Source organism: Lutra lutra, chromosome 5, assembly GCF_902655055.1.
Source record: "Lutra lutra chromosome 5, mLutLut1.2, whole genome shotgun sequence".
In the NCBI taxonomy this organism is placed as follows: domain Eukaryota; kingdom Metazoa; phylum Chordata; class Mammalia; order Carnivora; family Mustelidae; genus Lutra; species Lutra lutra.
Window position 1 is genome coordinate 57,525,631 of NC_062282.1, and position 16,372 is coordinate 57,542,002.

Below are 16,372 nucleotides of genomic sequence, written 5' to 3' on the forward strand. Positions count from 1 at the left end.
GGGCAATCAGAGACCATTTTATGGTTCATATACATTAAAGCCAAGGTTTGATGGTAGGATTTTTAATTTAATTCCAGACAGAGGAGTGCTGCCGAAGATTTTTGAAGGGGGAATCTAACCTGTGTTTTAGGAAGTTAGCTCTGGCAACAATGTGAAAAAGTAAAAAAGGTAGAGATATATAAGAAATATAATATAAAAAGTAGAAGCATAGAGAGGATATCAAAATGGAATGGTTACCTTTTGTTGATTTTTATCATGAGTTTATAGACCAAAAGTATGAGGGAAGCAAGGAGGTAAGAATGAGGTGAGAGTGACGTGGAGAAGAGAAATGGTGTGCTCTTGATCTAGGTACCACATCAGATCAAGTTTTCCACATAATCAGTGTGGAATCATTAATCATTATTCAATGTGGATTTGATTCAATGTGGATCAATCAATCATTAATCAATGTGGAATCAATAATCAATTTACCACAAAAATCTTGGAACTCACCCACTTTTCTCCCTTTTACCTCCTCTGGACCTTTAGTAGCATTTCTCTCACTGGCCCTCCCTCTGCTTCTTGAACGCCTTTCTTCTCTTGACTCTCATGACACGCTCTGGTTTTCTTCCAACTCCGTGAATTCTCCTCACTCTTCCAGATGTCCGTTATTCTTTTTGACCACAAAAGCCTCCAACCTTGGCTCCTTCTATCTATGCAATCATCTAATTTTGTGCTTTAAAACACTGCCTATTCCCTAATATCTCCCTCTTATTGAACATATTCCAAACTTCAGACTCATGCCCGTTAACTTCTAATTTGACTTACACCATGGATGTTGTAATAGACTAACATCCTCTTTGAACTTGCTCTTCTCTGAGATTCTCCATCTCATAAATAGCATGACATCCACCTAGTTGCTGAAGCCCAAGATCTAAAATTTTTCTTTGATTTGTTTCTTTCTTTTGTCCAGCCCCCATATTCAGCTCACCAGTAGGGCCTGTCAACATTACCTCCAAAATCTCCCAAATCTTGTCTCTGCTTGTTCTCACCTTGGATTCATCACTGTAACTTGTCCTAGAGTAAGAATTTATGAACTGATCTAGTTCTGTCTCTTTTTGACCTCTATAATCTGTGACCTACTCTGGAACCAGAGTGATCTGTTAAAAATCTAATTTCAGGGACACCTGGTGGCTAGTTGGTTAAGCCTCTGTCTTCGGTTCAGGTCATGATCCCAGGTTCTTGGGATCCAGTCCTGCATCAGGCTCCTTGCTCAGCAGGGAACCTGCTTCTCCCTCTGCCTGCAGCTCCCTCTGCTTATGTTCTGTCCCTGTCTTTGTCTCTCTTTCTCCCAAATAAATAAATAAAATCTTTGAAAAAATACCTAATTTCAGTCATGCTCTTTTCTTTTATAAAAGACTTTACTTAACATCTCATCTCTTATTCAACTTAAAAAGTCCTATTTCTCCTAGTTCATCAGATTTTAGTTTTCTCTCTCCCACTGTACTCTAGACATACCCACTTTCTTTCCCTTGAACATATCAAGCTTGTTTCTGCTTATTATACTTTGTGACTGCTTTTTTTTAAAAACCCGTTAATGCTTTTTTGATGTCCTCTCTTCAGAGAATACTTCTTTCCTAATCTCCCAACCTGAAATCCCCTCTAACTCTCTCTGAATCCCATTACCCTATAGTAACCTGACTTCTTTTGTCCATTATTTATTTATTCATTCTTCCTTTTGGCTCCCTCCTAAAAGTAAGCTTTTGGCTCCCTACTAAAAAGTAAGCTTTACTAGAGCAGCAGTCTTGTCATTTGTGTTTAAATGCTTTTGCCACCATCTAAAATAGGACCTAACACATAGTAGCCACACAATATTAGTGTTTAAGTGAATAAGTCTCTAATACCACCATTCTTTTTTTGTTTCAATTTTGCTTTTTTGAAAGAGAGAGAACAAGAGCAAGGGAGAGGGGCAGAGGGAAAAGAGAATCTTAAGCAGACTCCATGCTGAGAAGGGTGCCCGACACAGAACTCGATCCCAGGACCTTGAGATCATGACCTGAGCTGAAATCAAGAGTAGGATGCTTAAGTGACTGTGCCACCCTGATGCCCCTCTATATCCAACTCACTATCTTTTCTTTTTTTTTTTAAGATTTTATTTATTTATTCGACAGAGATCACAAGTAGGCAGAGAGGCAGGCAGAGAGAGAGAGGGTGAAGCAGGCTCCCTGCCTAGCAGAGAGCCCTCTGCGGGGCTCCATCCCAGGACCCTGGGATCATGACCTGAGCCAAAGGCAGAGGCTTAACCCACTGAGCCACCCAGGCGCCCCTTTCTTGCTTGTAATACAAGCTAGCTTAAAATTTATATCTCTTTAAATAGCCACCCCTTTTAATTGACTCTATACCTAGAATCTTTTAAAACTGCAGTGTGATTATCCAGCCCCCTCTCTTTCATAAACACATCCCATATAGGGTGTGACCCACATTTTCTCTAGCTTGTTTTCTGCTAATCTCTGATTAGTTCAGTGTGCTGCTTTGTCAAATAGTGGAGAGGAAGATTGGAGATGGTTTCACTACATTTTTGTCATCAGTATTCAGGAATGCTGTTAGTTTTTTACTCTTGTAACCTCACCGTATTGCCTGTGCACCTTGCACCAGGATGTTTTTTCAGGCTCCTTTTTAATTTGTAAAGAGAAAGAACAAGAGGCCCAAAGGTGATTACCAGTCAGAGCAGTTCATCATTAAAAAGGTCTGAGACATGTGGCAAATGGATAACTGTAAGACACAGGTCAAATGGATTTTGCACTATTCAGGCACCGGCTGAATTACAAAAATTAAATAGCACTCTAATTAACCAGAGTAGTTAGCACATAATTCAGATCTCTAGAACTCTAGCTGATTGTGGATTAAAAAAAAAAAAAAAAGTATAACATACAAATCCCACAACAACAACAAAATCCTGCTCTGGTTGGTTTTCCATATACAGGCTTCAAGGGTGAAAAAAATTACAGATTTCTGCAAAAACAGGAATAGTCTTACTCTACAGGAAATGAAAAGGTGGATTCTGTTTTTCAAAGAGAATACAGTATTAACCTAGCAAGGGACAAAAGAAGTTTGGCATTCTGTTGTTAAACACTACATATATCCTGATATGGGCATTTTAGGACTGCACCAAATGAATGAAAAAAATGGGAGTTAAGATGAAAACAATATTATATGTAAGTTATAGAACTAAATCTGCCTCACTGATTGCTTTCTGAAGATGTAGAGTAGCCATTCCCGATCAAGATTATGTTAACATACTGGCATGGAACCTGGATGAACCTCCAGATTGGTTAAATGTAGAGTAGCCATTCCCTATCAAGATTATGTTAACATACTGGCATGGAACCTGGATGAAACTCCAGATTGGTTAAATAAAGAGAATGATTATATCAGCAAAAATTTCTTAAACTCTTGGGGTGCCTGTGTGGCTCAGTCAGTTAAATGTCTGCCCTAAGCTCGGGTCATGATCATGGAGTCCCAAAATCCAGTCCTACATTGGGCTTCCTGCTCAGTGGGGAGTCTGCTTCTCCCCTTGCTCTTCCCCTGCTCATGATCTCTTTCACTTTCTTTCAAATAAGTAAAATCTTTAAAAAAAAATTACTTCAACTTGATAAACAACTGCAAAACATGTTGGGATACTTTTAACAGGGACTTAAGATGTAAGAGGGCATTGTGGAAATACTAGAAAATTTTAGAATTGTAGTCTCTGCTCATAAATTGAAAAATAAAATGAAGTCTAATTTTACTGTTGCACAAAAGAAGCTTTGGCAAATCACTGTGCAGTGTGGGTAAATATAAAAGCTGAGACATGGAACTGGCAAGTGGTTGCTTTAAAAATTAAAAAAAAATATTAACACAGGGAAAATATAACAAAAATCCTTTGTTTTTAAATATCTAAATTTCAAAATTCAACTAAAATGTTTCAATTCAAGGGTTAATTTCACACTTTTCACAATAAGACATTTCATTTTTTAACTTTTTCCTAAAAATGATGAGGCTAGTAATAAGAGCTAACGTTTCTTGAGCTTTCACTACAAGTCATACACAATGTTAAATATATTCATTATCTCATGGGACCCCACAACTCCAGGAAAGTGAGAGTTACTGTCTGTGTCTTACAGATGAGGAGACTGTGATTCACAAACTAGCATAAATTGGCCCAAGAATTCACATGCAGTAAGAGGGTGAGTTATGAATCGAGGGGTTTCTGGCTCTAATACCCTATTTTTAACTGCTAACCTATGCTATCTCCCTAATTTAAATTGTACCTTTTCCATGGAAATGAACAGCTGACTAAAATCTCCTCATATGACTCACACTTTAAGGATTGTAGTCACTCATAATGTATTGTTCACGCATAATAATATATGATGTTAAACTTCTGAAAAGTAGTTTATAATTCTCTAAATTTAAATGAGGGACTCATTGGATAATTAACTCATTTATGTGGCAGACAAATATTTACTGAGTACTTGCTTTATCAAGGCACTCCTTTAATGATAAACAATATAATTCCCTTCTCTTTGTGGAGCTAACAGTCTAGTTGTGGAGGATGGGAGGAAAAACAAACAAAAAGAAAATTTCAAATAATAAGAACTGCTATGGAGACAATAAAGCAGGATGACATGCTAAAATAATACTGATGGGTGAATGAGGCATTTTAAAAGAATGGTCAGAGAAGGCTTCATTGAAGATGTGACATTCGATCTGAGATCTTTATAAGAGTGAGCCATGAAAAATTCTAGGGGAAGAATGTTCCAGGCAGAGAAAAAGGGGCAAAAGCCCTAAAATTAAAACACATCTGGTGTATTTGAGGAACAGAAAGTAAGCCAGTGTGCCTATAGTATGGAAAATGTCAGATGAATGTTGAGATGAAGCGGGCCGTGGTAAGACTCGAGATTTTATTTTATTGCAATAAGAAATCATTGGAGGGTGATTTACAGTTTGGAGGATTAATTTGGGGCTATATGATTTATCTGAGAACTTTGGATTTTATAGTTAGGCGTACCATTTCTATCAGCCTCAAACAAAAATAAGATATGGAAAAAGATTAAGAGGGCTATAGCCATAGTGCTGTATTAAAACCAGAGCTTAAGCCCTCACATCCAGAGACCATTCATTGAGCAACAACTTATCCATTTAACTTAATCACAGTGTCAGGCACTATTTTAGGTACCAGGGACATGGCTGTGAATAAGAAAAGTTTCTTGCCTTATATTCTAGGTAATAGAAGAAACATGGAGTACTCATAATACTGAGTACTTATTGACAGTTCTTTTTAAAAATAATCTTTCTTGTTAGTATTTCAGTTTTAGGATGACTACATTATTTATCAATTATGACTGACCTAGAACCTATTAACAAGCTTAGCACACAGTAGTTACTCAATATCCTTAATTGAACTGAATTGAAGATTATCACATTTGCTTTATTCTCATTGATACAGTATTTCATTGTGTAAATATATCTTCTCTTTTTTTTCAAACCATGTCTTATTTTGGAACATAAACATATTGGGAAATCATTTTTTTTTTTCTGAGAAGGCTTTGTCTTTTTACAGGCCTTTGCTGTATTAGTAACTGTTTTATCCTTATTCTGTGCAATGCAGTCTACCATAATTCTGTAAATTTAAATCTATAGGGAATATATCTGTTTTGGACTTAAGTTATGTGAAGTCAGTTAACCCCTGATTTTTTCATAAATAAGTTTATCATAGCCACCTTAACATAGTTTGTTCTCATACATCATAAAGAAATTAATGAAACGGAGAACCTTTGTCCTTTCCTATTTCCATCTATACATCCTATTATAAAAAAAACTCACTAGTTGGCACCTGGGTGGCTCAGTCAAAGTGTCTGCCTTCAGTTCTGGTCACGATCCCAGGGTTCTGGGATCGAGTCCTGCATCTGGCTCCTTGCTCAGCAGGGAGTCTGCTTCTCCCTCTCCCTCTGCCTTTTTCTCCCCCTGCTTATGCTCTCCCTATCAAATAAATGATAAAATATTTAAAAAGAAAAAAACCTCACTATTTTCTGATTGTCAGTTTAAAATACCATTATATTTTGATCTTTCTTTGGGCTCTCCCTTTCCTTTCTGTGAACTATGGACAGATGATCCCCCAAAAGTGTCCTATTCTCTTTCATGGTACATATTCAGCAACATTGGAATGTCTTTCCCTATTCTCATTCCCCTTCCTGTGTAATTTATTTTCAACCAATGGAATGTAGCTTAACTTTGACCATTTCTGAAAGTCTTTGATCTTCCACATCTGGGCTATCTGCTTGGGTTTCTCCTATTGCCAGCTTTATCACATGCTATTGTAATTTCTGTTTGCTCCCAATTTATTTTCTTAGACTATAAACTCCCTGAGGGGTGGGACTAGATCTTAATTTCATTTCTAATTCCCACTTCCTGGTTCAGTGACTACCAAATAGTGGACTTTTAACAAAATATATTAAGTGAATGAATAAATGGATAAATTAACTCTCATTTTCTAAGGCAGATCATAATTTAATTTCTTCTCATTGTCTGGTACATTAAAAAAAAAAAAAAGGCTTTGTTCATACTGTGACTTTTCCAGTCTCCTGAGTTCTATTTTTATCATTTTCTTTTATTTTGTATAGTTTGATACTTAGCATGTTACTTTAGAGCAATGTAGCTTTTAAGTCTGAGGTAGAAAAGAAAGAAAAGACAATCTAGTATTGGTATAAATCTGCCCTTAGGACCCATTTCTCAGGAAAAGCAGATAGGAGTGAACAGTGGTTGAGGATCTAAGAGCAGGTATGTGTCATTAAGAAAGAGAACAGGGCATCATTTCCACATTCACTTTCATTCCTCTGATATTTCAGCTCACAAAAGCTCTGGCTTGATTGTTGACAGCCAGTGTATAAGAACTGGGGTTTCTACTGCCTTTATACAGGAAATCAGTGTGGCTATATAAGAAGGAGTGAGAAATGGTGTTTCCGTCTCATGAATAAAAACTGTGTATCTTGATGTTGCTGACAAAGAGCTGAAGTTACTAAACCAATGATATACTCCCAGGGAAATATAGGTGAAAAAGATACTTACTATTTTTTTTTTTCTTTTTTTCCCTTCCCTAGCTCTTTATCAGCGTTCAATTCAACCCAAGGAACCAGGAACCAAGGAGGAAGGAAGTAATTGACATTCAAAGCCTCTATTTTTAGACACCTTTACACTTTCTTTTGCTTCTAACTAGCAAGGATTTTTCCAAACAAGCTTTTAATTAGCAGGTGAGTTTAATTGATATGTGGGTTTTCTCAGAAGAGGAAAGGACCTCAATGTAGAGAAGGAGGGGGGAGGGACTCCAATCACTCTCACTCACAATAGAAGACCATTAATTCATTTGCACCTGGATGTTTTAAAGGATCAATTTACTGTAGCAAAGAAAGAAGGCAGAGAATCAAAAGGTTGGAATCTGTCAGAGAAGAAAGAGAGGCACTATAATTTAACATGCTATGTGGATGATTTAAAACTTGGAAAAATATTGCTTCTGATGTCCAAATACAGAAACTTACTTATTTGCATTTAGTCAGGTTTGGTCCATATCCTGAGAAAAGATTAATGTTTCAGAATCAATGAAGTTATTTATTTTTAAGTTTTTAGTCTGAAGTAAAGTAAAAAATAAGACCAAATACATATTTAAATCACTGTCATTGCTCTTAAAGGAGTATTTTATTAATGTAATTGAATGTGAGGATGTTTTAAAAGTTTAATTCAAAGTGGTCTTGTAATTTATGGGGACAAGAGAGGACACATATCCTGTGTCCAATTTCCTAAAGTGGGAGGTTGCCGGAAGTGGGGACACGTATACATCATGAATCAGAGACCATTGATGGCATGGAACAGAGACCAATACTAACTGATGTAAGGAGACAAAACAAAAGAATAAATTGAAAGCATACTGGCTTTCTCACAGAATCAAATAGATGACTCAATAATCAAGCCTCACAAAATGACGGAAACTAGAGAAGCTCTGAAATTTAGGTAATAGAAACTAGCAGAGGGTCCCTTCAAGGATCTGCCTCTTTAAGGACTCAGGAAAGAGGAAATGATCCAGTGAAGCTTAATTTCATATGCCCACCCACTGACTGATACTTCAGTCCTGCCAGCATTATCTGTAGTGGGAGAGAAATAGTTGAAGTAAAAAAAAATTCTAGATACAACTTTTGACCTACTAGAAAACTTGTGTAAATACACATGTAATATATAATGTATGCATGCATATGAAGACATATATTGTTACAAAATGATAACTACCGCATTTCCCCCCAATATTCCAGTACCAGTATTCTCTGCCTGCTTCAGGATGATTCTGGGTGTTGAGCAGGCATGTTTAAACTTTGTGCCACATCAGACATTGTTAAAGTTCATATTCTCCATTAGCCGGAGTGGGAGCCTGCCTTGTAGAGGAAGATTTCCTTTGAGTCCCTGCAGTCAGCAACTATAAAAAAAAATGGCCACACTTTTACCTTTTAAGATGCCTTTTCAGATTATGTGATATTTATTCTTAGGAAAAAAATAACAACCTAGGCCCTGCTGAGTTCACTATGGAACTGTCAGAAACTTGTATTTATTGGACATGTGATAATTACAAAGAACATGGAGCCCTAGAAGAGAAGCTGGCCTCATACACTCCTCCTATCCCTAAATTTTTACTTTAATGAGAGTCCCAAACTGAGATTTTTAGCAAATGTTATTACAATAGGAAGCAATTACTCATAATAGGAAGGTTTGGTTCATTATTTTTGAATGAACCACTCTATTCAGGATAAATTGTGGGCGGGGGACTCTTAAAATTTATCCTAAAGGCTATACAGAACACTCTCCAACTTACAATTTTTTGACTTTACCATGACATGAAAGCAATATACATTTAGTAGAAACCATACTTTCAGTTTTAAATTTCCATCCTACCCTGGGTTGGTGATATGCATATAATACTTTATTATGGTGGCAGGCCGTGGCAGCAAGCTACAACTCCCAGTCAGGTACACTGTCACAGGGATAAACAACTAATACACTTACAACAATTCTCTACCCATATAAACACCGTGTTTATTACTTTCAGTACAGCGTTTAATAAATTACATAAGATGGGGTGCCTGGGTGGCTCAGTGGGTTAAAGCCTCTGCCTTCAGCTCAGGTCGTGATCCCAGGGTTCTGGGATCGAGCCCCACATCAGGCACTCTGCTCCCTTCCCTTCCTCTCTCTGCCTACTTGTGATCTCTGTCTGTCAAATAAATAAATAAATTCTTAAAAAAAAAAATTACATAAGATAGTCAATACTTTATTTAAGCCTTTGTGTTCTATGATTTTGCCCAAGTGTGGGCCAGTGCGATCGTTCTGAGCACATTTAAGGGAGGCGAAGCCAAGCTCTGATCTATGGCAGGCTAGGTGTATTAAATGCATTTTGGGCCTACGTATTTTCAACTTAGGATGGCTTTGTGGGGATGTAACCCCATCATAAGTTGAGGAAGGTAAGTTTTTTTTTTTTTTTCCTTCTTAGGAAACAGAATATGTGAGGATAATTTGAAGATTATTGCTTGACCTCATGGCTAATCCAAATGGAAATTCATGACTATCTTTGGCAAAGTAATTAGATTCATAACTTGGCTAACTTGGCTTAGTATAAGCAGTTTGTATATTCGTAAGAAAACTCTGAACTGAATGTCATATCCAATTACAGTTCTGCCTTGTGTGATTTGTGGCTCCCTGTTTGTATCCTTCTCTAGAATGTTAGCTAGCAATATAAGCTCTTCTAGCAAGCAGCTCACCCAGGTCTGGTGTATGTTGATGATAGGAAGGTAATAAAAACAAGAACCCTTGAATGCTATAATTGGGGATCCAGCCTCCTAGACTACTGAAAATTAATTGGCCAGATGTTCCCTACCCAACTGTAAATAGGGGATAATGTAGGAGACTGAGTTTTCAACCTTCCCCAGGTGTGCACATTTGAGCAGAGAAAAGTGATTATGAGTGACATGATGACAGGTGCAGTGCCCATGTTCCACACTGCCCTTGTGTATCCATGATATATTTAGGATTTTTTCCCCTGAGGCAGTTGAGAGATATGAAAATAGACAAAGAATGAAACCAAAAGACCTTTAAAATTGAAGAAAAAAAAAAAACCTTGGAAGTTGTGAATATTATATTTGTATATATTAATGTGTTGTTATTTAAGGTTACATTTGAGCCTGTCACTGTTAGCTGTTGTTATAATTATGTGCCAAGCCCTGTAGTAAGCACTTTACATTTTGTGATTAACCTTCACAGTTTTATAGATGGGTACTTCTATCATTTCTGCTTTTTAGATGAGTCAACCACTGTCCGTTCTCAGAGATGGAATCAATCTCTCACAGTTACACAGGAAGTGAGAGAGTACCCTTGAGTATCTAACATCAGAGCTCATGGGCTTACCTACTAAGCCATATTGTTTCCAAAATAGAAGGTCTGTTCAGTTCTCCAAAGCACACTGTGATAAGCCCATTACCTGTATTATCTCATTTAATCCTCACAACCAAGAAAGGTATAACAGACTGTCCTGATTTCACAGAGGAAGATAAAGATACTTATAAGAGTTTGATCAACTTGACCAAGGTTGTATGACTTTACAGAATGAGAAGGTGCTCAAATATACTTTCCTCTGATTTCAAAGCCTAGGTGTGAGGCAGTGCAACAGAAGGATAGGTCTTCTGGATGTGAAAGTATAACATCAGCACTTTGATTTAAGTCTGATTTTCTTTATGTCCTTACTGACATGTTTATATTCACAGCAAAAGTGATTACCCTGCCATCTTCTCCTATGCAACATATCCTTGAGCTTTAATTTTGAATGGGGCCCAAAGCGTCCCTTGATTATTTCATGCAATTGCCCTCAAGGACTATTTAGGAAGAAAATGTTGTTCTTCTAATAAAACAGCACAGCTGTCTCAAAGAGCTTTTAATCCATCTTTTTAAAAGATGTGGACTTTCTAAAATAATGTCGCCCCCATTTGTCTTCGATGAAAGAAGATATTTCAAAACCAGGAACACCTATCATAATAAACCATTAAGATGACTCTAGCCTTTCAGTGTATTTTTAGAATTTCATATTTCACCAAATGTTGTTATATATAATTCATGGTAGTGGGATATGATGGGATATGACAGTTATCTCATTTGTGAACAAAGACCAAATAACTCATTGTCCCACATGCACAAATAAATTATTCTTGTCCCCAAGCATGAGATTCTGTTTTGTTTGTTTCCTTACCTTAATGGATTTTCTTTTTCACATTAATATTGTTTTGCAAAAGACTATGACCCTTAAATATCAATTTGACTGTTGTGAAAGAAGGAAAATTCTTAGAAATTAGCCTCGGTGATCTAAAAATGAAGTATCAACAAAGTAGCCCACGCCTCTAGAAGTAAAAGGAGGCCTTGAGTGATAATTATTTTGTATGATTTCGTTCAGTGTTTTTTGTCACATGTCAAACATATGAAGAAAAAGCTTAATTTTTCCCTTTGAGACCCTTTGAGCAGATACCATCTGTTTCAGCTCAAGGAGGGTCTAGGGTTCTGTTTTTCTTTCTTCATCAATTTTGAAGAGTCCTATATTTGATTCTAACATTACAGTGCTATACTATCTTGAACTTGGGGTCTTAATGTAATGCTTTAGTCCACAGGGTATTTAAACGCATACATGAGTATAAGTAAATGAAAATTTTCCTTAATTAATTACATCAGTGTCTGAGAATATGCCTCACTAAGTTTTGCCTGTATTTTTACTTCTTATTCTTTATGATCATGTATATTTCTTATGGTTTTTAGTCTTAACTGGTGTGAATTTTAGTCTGTGTAGTCTTAGTTGATTGATCTCTTTAAAGAGATTTTTTCCTACTCTTTCTTATTTTCTCATTTGTGGGACATTTATAAAAGCACTCAACAACTCTTTTTCAAGTAAAAGTGAAATTGATTTAATGCTTTTAAAGAAACAGAAATAGTCCCATGTTGTCTCCTTAAGGGTTAAGGTCAGTGTCAAAAGAGAAGATGGCTAGTAAGGAAGCTTTTGGAGAAAATCCTAACTCATGCTTTTATTATTTTGTTTCTCAGAAAATTTTCCACGGGAAATAGTGTGATGTTGTATTTTTAAGACTTTTATAATACAAATTTCTAAGTATATGTTCATGGAATACCTGAAGTTGTATATACGTTTTTGTCGTAGACAACCAATATAAGTAATATAGAGAGTAATAATATAAGTAATGGTGATTATATAAGTAATATAGAGAGAGCACTTAAATTTGCATTTATACATATATAAGCTAGCATAAAATAACTTACTTGATCAAAGCATTATCACATATTTATATAAATATATATATTTTATATAACTATGTATAATTATCCAGTTATGATAGGTAATAGATGTTTGATAAATAGATCTTAGTTGTAGTGTGTGTGTGTGTGTGTGTTCTGTTTGCTAAATGTAAGTCCATGTGTCTTGCTACTTGCTAAATGTTGTCTGTGTGTGTACAAATGTTCATTGCATCAGGCAGCACTGATAGCTTAGCTCTAATCATTCATGAGAATATATGTAGGGCAGAGGAAAGAGTATCCAAGTTAAGAGTCCCTGAATCGTCAGTAAACACACTTCAGCTGGACTTCCTGGACTTTGATATAATCTGAGTGCAAAGCTAATAATAATTCCAAAAGTTACGTGGCCACTGGCCTCTACTAAGCGTTTCTCAGAAGGGGCTTTTTAGAGCCTACCACAATCAAGAGTTTTAGAGCAATGAGAGAGTCCTGCTAACATCCTTTTAATAACATCTTCTGAGACACCCAGATTGTTAACTACTTGAGCATTTTGCATTAATTCTGGTTGCTTTTCAGTAATCAGATGATTAGGACAAATAGATAAGCAGTAATTCTTCAACAAATTCTACAAAATCTCACTTGTTTATTTGGACCTGAAATAACCGATAGAATTCTACTGCTACTGTCTTCAATATTCCACATAAAGATTGAGAGGTAGAAAATAGCAGGAGTAGAACAAAATGAAGCTATAAAATCAGAGCATTTTAGAGAGGATGACAATGGTGCTGAACACATTTTGTGTGTCTTTGAGGTGTCTGTTCCTCTGGCAAGTGTGTTATATCCCTGATCTCATTTAAAATGTTTTCCTCCTTAATGGGGTAGATTGGTTATCTACAGTTGCCAGACAAGGGAACTAAAATTCCAAGGGATTCAGTGACTTCCTTAAGCATTTACTTTGGAAGCCTTTCTTTCCCCATTGAAATTGAAGATAGGTATCCCTGTTTACTGTCTTCCCCGCCCTGACCCTTCAAATTTAAGTTCCATGAAGTAATTAACAAAAATAAACAACACTCCCTGTCCTCAAAGAGCTAACATTCTAGTGTAGAGGGACAAAGATAAGCCTAAAAATTATGCAAAATATGTAGAATGAGAAATGAGGAAAGGCATTGTGAAAAATAATACAGCAGGGCAGGGGACTAGAGAGGGAGTGGTCAGGGACATCTTTCCAGAGAAAGTGGCATTTGAACCAACAACTAAGGAAGCAAAGGAGGGAGCCATGAAGTCAGATCAAAATTAAGAGTGTTTCAGGCATAGGTAACAGTTCCTTGGTGTGGGACAGAAATGAGCCTGACATGTTGCATGCAGCAAAGAGGTCAGTATGGCTAGAGAGAAGGGAATGAGAGGGAGTATAGCATAGTATCAAGTGAGACAGGTGGTGGGTAGAGGAGGGTGAAAACTTCTGGGCCCTTCTAGGCAATTTACTGTGAGTGAGATGGGAAGACAAGGCATGTTTGAGTAATGGGCTTGATGTGACCTGGTTTCCCTCTTCCTCAGAGACTCACAGATTGCTGTATTGAGAACAGACTGAAAGAGGTCAAGAATGGAAGCAAGGAGAATGTTTAGAAGGTATTAAAATAATTCAGGGAAGCATAATCACATATGGCTTAAACTGAGGGTGGGTGGCAGGGAAGGTGATGGGTAGTGTCATTACGGATATATATACATTTTTTGATACATTTTTTTTAAAGATTTTATTTATTTATTTGACAGAGATCACAAGTAGACGGAGAGGCAGGCAGAGAGAGAGAGAGAGGGAAGCAGGCACCCTGCTGAGCAGAGAGCCGATGCGGGATTCGATCCCAGGACCCTGAGATCACGACCTGAGCCGAAGGCAGCGGCTTAATCCACTGAGCCACCCAGGTGCCCCTGATACATATTTTTTTGAATGTAAATCTGGCAGCGTAGATATGGGATGTGGGTGAAACTGACAGCATAGATACAGATATAAGTCCAGGGTCAGCTCAGGGGTTTTGGGCTGAACATCTGGAAAGATGGAGGCACAAATAACAGTTATTGCAAGGCAGCATATTTTGGAGGAAGGGCTTAGAGCTGAGTTTTTGACATGCTAAATTTGAGATGCATATTAAACATCTTACCTGAGATATTGGTCTAGTAGTTGGATATCTAAGTCATATGGAGTCCATAGGAAAGTTCAGGGCTTGGGATATGAATATGGTATCATTACTCTAAAGATTGTATCCAAAGTCATGTAACTGGATGAAATCTCCATGGGGTTAGTGAGGCCCTGGCAGATAATTGGTTTATAGTTGATAATTTAAAATTACCTGTATATGAATGAATGGGTGTGTGCAACAGAGGTGAAATGAGAAGAAAACTAGTTTGTCTGACATCAGAGCCATTGTGTTTCTTACTCTTCGTGTAGGTCTAGGTTTTTAGTTGAACAAGAGAAAGTGTCCGGTTATTTTAAACAAGAGCAATGGCAAAATGGGAATTTACCTGAAAGGTAATTGGAGCACTCACAGATAGATCTATATATCTATATACCTACATCTATATCTATCTATCTATCTATCTATCTATCTATGTATTTCTTTCAGAATTAAAGAGCCAGGCTTGAATGCTACATAAGCAGAAATAAGGCCTATAATTACACAACCATTTTAAGAAAGAGTTATCAATATGTCAGCTTTAGCAACAGAATAAGAATGGCGATGGTAATAATGATATCAAGGAAAAGGGAATCATTTTTGAAAATGCCTACCATGTTGCAGATTATTAGATCATTAATCTTCACACCACTTTTGTGAAATGTGCACTGTTACTAACTCACTTTTTTGGATGAAAAAACTGAGGGTCAGAGATGTTCATTAATTCTTCTAGGTTGCACAAATGGTGAACACCAGAGTCTGGATTCCGATCCAGATTTGTCTTATTCTAAAAATAATTTTCCCATTTACCAGACTGCCCTTCTAAAGCAACAAGTAGGTACAGCAATTCATAAAAAGCTGGAAATTCTTTTCAGAACACTGTGAGGTAGGCTGGGCTGATAGTTTATTCCTATTTAATAGAAAGGGAAACTGGAGCTAAATGATCTGGCCCAGCTTGATAGCCTAGAGAAGCCAACCTAAGATGTCTCCCGGTCCACTAAAAGTGAGTCTGAATTTTCTCAACATTATGCAGAACTAAATTTAGCAAAACTAATAATGATCCTAATAAAATATCTCTATCCTTTTGCAAAAGGTTTTACCAGTTATTGATTGCCTTCGGTTACAAATATATATGAATGTACTAAAGTCCTATATTTATTGATTATAAAGTTGGATTTTATTTTGATATCCTAATGGTACTTCTTTATGCATTTCTGCTTAACTACAATCTTAATTGTGATAGTATTTACCTCTACTATGATAGAATTGCTCTGGGTTCTGATAATTTTCAGGGTTTTTTTCAATTATTAATTACTTCCATCTTCCCCACCCACTCTTGTTTGGAAATAAGGAGCCCTCTGTTCCTTTCTCAGGTTCTGTCATTCTGATGTGGAGAATCAATCTCTTTCGTCAATACAATACTTCTCTGCCTGCTTTGTCATTTATTTTTGTATTGGATTGTCTTTCACTTTATTTCTCTGGTCTCTTTCCTTTTGACTCTTTTAAAAATTTATTTCTCCCAACTGAATCACTTCTGTTCAGCGGAATGAGATTTTGCTTGCTTTTTCTCCCTCAACATGTTATGTTTATCATGAGATTAATATCTATATTTTTTTGCTCCGAAGTCTCTTGAACATTTTCTCTCAGTCATTTTTATTTTCCTTCTTGTCTCCATGGTTCTGTGTTGTTAAAGTTCTTCATGGCCTGTTCTCCACCTATCTTTTAGTTTGTTCTGTTTTCCTATATCAGCTTCTTGGGAGGTTTTATTCTTCAATTTTTCACATGATGATATCAGAAATCTCTGCTACTAGGTACGGTCAAAGAATTATAAGTCCTCTGCTCTGTTCCACTCTCTGCACATGCTTATTAGT

The 16,372-nt window shown here is 36.7% G+C and overlaps 1 protein-coding gene across 1 annotated transcript in view; it reads left to right on the forward strand.

The window, feature by feature from the left end:
* The first annotated feature begins 4,138 nt into the window (after positions 1–4,138).
* The window catches only part of TENM2 (teneurin transmembrane protein 2), a 1,307,492-nt gene continuing 1,295,258 nt past the window's right edge, over positions 4,139–16,372 (forward strand). The window contains exons 1-2 of the mRNA XM_047731060.1: positions 4,139–4,205; positions 7,119–7,268. The gene's annotated coding sequence lies outside the window, so the exon portion shown is untranslated. The remainder of the gene's footprint in view (positions 4,206–7,118; positions 7,269–16,372) is intronic.